The sequence below is a fragment of the Falco cherrug genome, chromosome 2, assembly GCF_023634085.1.
Source record: "Falco cherrug isolate bFalChe1 chromosome 2, bFalChe1.pri, whole genome shotgun sequence".
In the NCBI taxonomy this organism is placed as follows: Eukaryota; Metazoa; Chordata; class Aves; order Falconiformes; family Falconidae; genus Falco; species Falco cherrug.
The window spans coordinates 113,794,637-113,800,636 of record NC_073698.1 but is presented as its reverse complement, the minus strand read 5'-3'; the positions used below and the strand labels follow the sequence as shown (position 1 = coordinate 113,800,636).

Below are 6,000 nucleotides of genomic sequence, written 5' to 3'. Positions count from 1 at the left end.
TGTTTTCTGAGATTGAGTTTTGTGGTTTCGTTATGAAACGTATGACAGTCGGTCACGTGGTTTGCTTTCTGGGCCGCCTGAACCGTGCTGAACCCGTACGTAAGGCAGCACAGGGTTTAACGATTCACGCCGGCTGTGTTTTGGTTTAGCTTTTGTTGGACGGAGGGTGTACAAACCCCAGTGTCCGGGGAACCCTCTCAGCTGAAGCCACCCACAAAACTTTCTCCGAATTTCTGCAAGCCCGGACCCAACGCGGCCCCGCTGGTGGGCAAGACCCTTCCCAGATGTCTCAGGTTGGCCATGCCTGGAGATAGCCCAACTTTCCCACTGGAGAACCCCCTCGCCCCCACCGTTAACGGTGCCAGGGGCTTGTGAAAATTTTGAGGCGCCCACGAGGGCTTTGTTTTTTCACGATTCCTCCTCAAGCCCTTCTCCCCAGCCTCTGGCCGCCGTGAGGGGGGCTGGGGGCTGCAGGCCGGAGCTGGCCCCAGGCCCGGGCGCTGGGTCTCCCCCGCTGGCCCGGCGCCGTCATTTGGGCGACCCTGGGGGCGACGGGGCACAATTCCGCGCCGGCTCCTCTGTCCGTCAGGCCGCCCGGGGAGCCGGGGCACGGTGGCCACAGCTAGCAGCCAGGGCGGGTGGCGGGGGACATGTACCATTTACTTCGCAGGGTTACAGCTCGCCTCTCCTCCGGAGCGCGGCACGCCGGCCGAGGGGAGGCCGGGACCCCCGCAGCCCCCCGGCGGGCCCGGCCCGGCTGGGCGGCGGAAGGCGGCCTGCCGTGCCGCTTTCCCGGGGAGGCGGCGGGCGGCCTTCCCCCTGCCCCCGCGGGGCCGTGCGGGGAGAGGCGGCGGCGAGGCCCGGCCCGCCCGCCTGTCACCGGAGTTGGGAGTTCGCATGGAGGAGGCCGGAGGAGGAGGAGGAGGAGGGAAGGAGGAGGAGGAGGAGGAGGAGGAGGAGGAGGGAGGGGGACGTCTTGTTTGTGGCTTGTCAGCAGCCGCTGGAGACAAGCCTCCATGTGTGAAAGCCGCTTGGCATGAATGCCTGGGCCGTACCAAACGCCGCGGCGCCCGCGGGGGGAGGCCGCCCCGCCGCCCCGCCGCCCCGCGCAGACAATAGGCCCCGCAAGGGTTCCCCCTAAGTTGCCTTGATGCTGCCCTAGCGCCCGGCCAGCGCAGGCCGCGCCGCCGGCAGGGTCCCGCTCCCCGCCGCCGCCCCCCGACATGCCGCTCCGCGCCTTCGCCGCCTGAGGCAGGTAAGCGCCGGCCCCGCCGCCCGCCCCGGCTCGGCTCGGCTCGGCTCGGTCGGCCCCCGCCGCCCCCGGGCAGCCCTGCGCGCCGCGCTGCCGGCGGGGAACCGATGGCTGGCGCCGCCGCCCCCGGGGCCGCCTCCCCGCTGCCGGCTCCCCCGGCTCGGCGCGGCGCGGCTGCCAGCCCGGCGGCGGGGGGCGGCGTGTGCGCGCCGGCGTGTGATGCGGGCGGGCGGCTGCTGTGCCGCAGTCAGCCCCGGCGCTGCCCGGCTCCCCCGGCCCGGGGAGGGGATGGGGAGGGGGGGTGGGGGGCGGAAAGTTTCGCCGCGGCCGGTCGGCGGCCGTCCCCGCCGCGCCGTGCCTCAGTTTCCCCCCGGCCGCCGATCCCGGGAGCAGCGCGGGGGGAGGCAGAGCCGGCAGCGAGCGCGGCAGGGACGGAAAGCGCCTTCCACCTGTTGGCTCCTGTCCCGGCGGCTGGGGGGGGCGGCGGGGGCGGGGGGGGGCTTTTGTCACTGCCCCAGCCCCCCGGAGCCGGGCACGCCCGGGCAGTCTGCCCCGGGGATGGGACATGGGTGTTTTATTCCCTCCTGGATGCTGGGAGGTTTAACCCATCGGTGTTTCCCGTCGCCGTTTGTCAGCAAGTCAATGCCCGGCTCGGCGTGAGAGCGGCGGTGCGAAGCCGGCTTGCTTTGCCCGCTGCCTGCCTGGAGGTTTTGTGGCTGTTAACCTACAGTTGGTGGGTCGATAATGTGCAAGAGCAAAAAAAAAAACCCAAAACACAACACACCCCCAAAACCCCAACAAACCAACAAACATAAAAGGCAGAGGGGAGAGAAACCCTCATCCTCACGCCCGGCCTCGTCACATCATCGGTGCTGGGTCTGGTTAAAATTTGGAGGGTTATTTTTTTCTGCCTTTTGGCATGAGACGCAGAAAGCCTCCCAGTGCGCTGGGTACATCCGCGCAAGGTCTTTTAAGTTTGTCGTGTGCTATCATTCAGGTTGTGTCGATTCTAGTTGTTTTGTTAAAAAATAACCTACAAGAATCTGAGCTGCACAAATGTTCGTCATCCTAATGTCCTGGTACAACCTATACGAGGCAGGAGCCGAAGGAGGGGGAGAGAGTGAAGCTATCTGCTTTCCCAGTCAAAGGCTGGGGGGAGAGCATCATGTGTTGAAGAATATGAGCGGGAATGGGAGGTGGGGGAGGGAGTCTAAATTGTCCTGAGACCCTATTCAATCCAGCAAGGAAGATGGAGGATCTTGCTGCTGCAAAAAAAATGTACGGCAGAAATCTCAGCCAGCTTCTCTCTGACTTGTTACCTCCCTTCAAGAAATAAATAAATAAGCAGAAAAAGAATCAAAGCAAACCCCCATGATTTGCTGGAACATTTTCCATGATACCTTTATCCCCCACGCTTTACAGTCAGATAGAGTCCAGTGATGGAGGTATGTGAGAAGCAGGGAGAAAGACTCTGAGGTTTATCGTCACAGGAGGGGGAGAAGTATCAGATCGTGTTTGAAAGGAGACTTGTCAGGCAGTGAGGTAGGGAGGAAAAATGCCTGTTCCAGGCAGCTGGACCTGGGAGGAGGAGGAGGCGGCGGCTCCGGCACCTACGGTTCTGATGCTGGGTGGAAAACCTTCAGAGGGAGGATGTAGACAGGTGGGGGAGCGGGGAGGAAGGATGTCCAAGGAAGACCTTGGACTGTCTCCTTGGAGGGCTTTAAGAAGAGGGGGAATTTTGAATTGAATCAGGACACGAGCAGGGATGGAGCGTAGCTAAGCTGAATGCGGTGTAGCAGGACTTTTCACCATGGATGAAAACAGAGGTCGAGTTTTCTGGCTCGGCGGAGTTTGGGGTGGTTGGTAGGGGGAGGAGGTCTTTTGTAGCGAGCTCAAGGGGTGACAGTGGCTCAGACAAGGATTGCAGCTGAGGGGACGGAGAGAGCGCGCGTGCCTTGCCTTTTCCAGAGGTGGTTTCTCTGGTAGGGGGACCTTCTGTTCAAATGCCTTTGTAGATTTCTGTTCGTTATGCTGGTATCTGGCAACAGGAAGGGCAAAATATCCATCCCTTGTGAAAATACGTGTGAGGATGAAATAAGGCTTCATGGTGAATGCTCCCATGTACCCAGCCCCTCTGCACGCTCGGAAACAGCAAGTCTGTGCAAACACACCTGCTTGTGTAGCACATTCTTCCTCCTGAGGGGCAACGTGCACAGCGTGGTTCCTGCACAGACACGGCCCAATTCTTGTGTTTTCCTCAGTTTACATAATAGCTTATTCTATCAGCCTGGTAATGGTAGTATTTGACAGCCAACTTCACGACAGCACGAATTAAGATGTGAATGACGGCTAAGGCTTCAAACTAGTATGTGCCATGTTCTGGCTTTTCCATTCACAGCAGCAGCGTTCCCATGACAGAACAGGCACATACCACAGACGTCGTGCACACAATCGACACCATAAAAATGTTATGCACATACACACGCAGGGGACCAGTCTTGGGTCAGACATACTCGAAGTTGCTCTCTTTGGGAAGAGGCTGCTCATTGCAGACAGAGCTTGCATGCTGCTCTTGCATGCACGGGTCACACGTGTGCATGCTCCACCTTTCCTATCTGGGATCACCTGTTTGAATTCCAGCTGGGCTGGCAGCGTGGGGAAGTTTTGCACCCCCCTGGATGGGGATTTGATGCCCTTTCTGTTCCGGCTTGGTGCTGGATGGGCTTGAGGCACAAAAGCTTAACAACAGAGAACACTAATGAGCCCCTGCTTGGCATGCTGAGAAGAAAGGCCGAGGGCTGAGTGGGCATGAAAACAGTGGCATGGAGCCCCCTGGCCAGAGCCTGAGCCTCAGCATGAAGGCTGGGGAGGGAGTGGAGTCTTGGGAGTCGGGAACGAGATGGCAGCGCTGCAGCAAAGGCACGAGAGGAGACCATGTTGGGGGGAGGAGAGCAGGCTGCTGTTTCCACATCATCTGAAAACTTAACCTGCTGTCAGGACAGAAGGAAGGCTTGTGCATATTTTATGTCACTTTTCTCCTTCTAGGACAAGCTGCTGATCTGATCAGCTATGCGCTTTAAAATCCTCGACGCGCCGATCAGCAAGTATGACTCGAGGCCAGTAACCAGCCTTGGCCTCCTGCCTCCGCTCCTTTGTGGACAGTCGTTTGCATCCCATGCCGCCCTTCCCCGGAGAGCGTGTGCACAATTAAACCCTGCACGCTGCTCCTCAACTACAGCATGGGATGTGACTAGCTGCATGGAGACGGGGACAGAAAATGGCAACGTGTCAGGGCTGAGGGGGGGGTGGGGGGGCAGGGCATGGGGGCGGGGAGGGGAGTTGGCCATTTCTTACGCTGTTTGCTGATGTCTAGAAGGAGACTAAACGGGTAAATCGGTTTTCCTTTGAACTGGTTGTGTGTTGCTCCCATCAGCTGCTCTCGCCTCTGAGATCTTCGGCAGCAGCTCAGGAGTTGGTGGGGCTGGCAGTAAACAAAGCGTATTTCGCTCCTTCAACCTGGGTTTTGTGGCGGTGGGGCCGTCAGACAAGCGGATTTCTCCTCAGCAGTTACTCGGTGCTGCTCCTGCGTGGCAGAGGCACTCGAGCCACCGACATTGCTCTTACCCACGGAGGTGCGAGCACCGCCGATGCTCCCTGCTCTACACCTAAAGGTGCAGGCATCTCGGGCATCATAGTTTTGGTAACAGTCTGACACATGTGAACACATTATGCCCCTGTCCTGTAAGCAAACTCACTGCCCTAAACACCATTTTGGGGCACATGGAGGAGCAAATATTTTTGCTCTGCGATGCGGAGTTATGTACCTGAGTTAACGTCACCCCTGCTTGATCCTTCGCTTGTCCCGTTTGAGCACTGGCGGTCTCAGACACAGAGGTCTCTCAGAGCTCGCGTTCCTGACACTGATTTTGTGGGCAGCCTTAGGCAAATCGCTTTAAAGCTGGGATCGATCTTCCTGCTGAAATCTGCGAAATGGGGGTGATGCCTTGCCCACCTCCTAGGGAAGGAGCAGCGTGCTGAATGGCTCGCGTACCACTGTGAAGCGCCGCGTGCCCCTGAGCAGACGCGACGGCGGGCTCGCACACCATCACATGAAGAAAGCATGCGGTTTTGCACCAAGCGTGACTCATGCTACGATAAATTTTGCTAGAAGTATGCGCACACTCGGCGCTCTGTTGGACAGTGAATTCTGTTTTGTCCTTCCAGCAGAAAACAGCGCAACTTGCCAGTGACATGGACTGTACATGTATTCCCATAACAACAATATTATAAACATATGGTAAACCTGGTATAACAACTGCTGTCCCTGTCTCCACGCAAAACAAGGAGCTGATTAACAAAAACTTGAGGCTGTCTGAGGCTGTATCTCCCCAGACTGTGATCTCATCAGCTTTCCCAAGCTAACAGCAACCTGGTCACTGCTCGGATTGTAAACTTGGGGTGGGGGGGTGGGGAGAGCAGTTTGCAGGAATGGCTAGTTGTGATTCAGCCCGCTTCCCTCTGACTCAGTGCTGAACCATCCCTCAGCAGGGTGTTTGGGGATAGTACGCTTAGGATGTCACACATCAGTTTAGTTCTTGGAAGAGGTTCTGCGCTACCTGGGCTTGCTTACAACTGAGTTTTGTCTCAGCATCTTTTGTAAAAACAAAGCCCTAAAAACTACTTCTATTAAAGACGCCGTGGTAATTTTTGCCAAAAGGAGGAGGGAAGGGGGGGGGGGGGTGTCTTAG

General features: G+C 58.3%; 1 protein-coding gene across 1 annotated transcript in view; it reads left to right on the top strand.

Moving 5' to 3' along the window:
• The first annotated feature begins 1,002 nt into the window (after positions 1–1,002).
• Positions 1,003–6,000, top strand: part of BCL9 (BCL9 transcription coactivator) — a 61,372-nt gene continuing 56,374 nt past the window's right edge. Inside the window, exon 1 of the mRNA XM_055702264.1 lies at positions 1,003–1,255. The gene's annotated coding sequence lies outside the window, so the exon portion shown is untranslated. The remainder of the gene's footprint in view (positions 1,256–6,000) is intronic.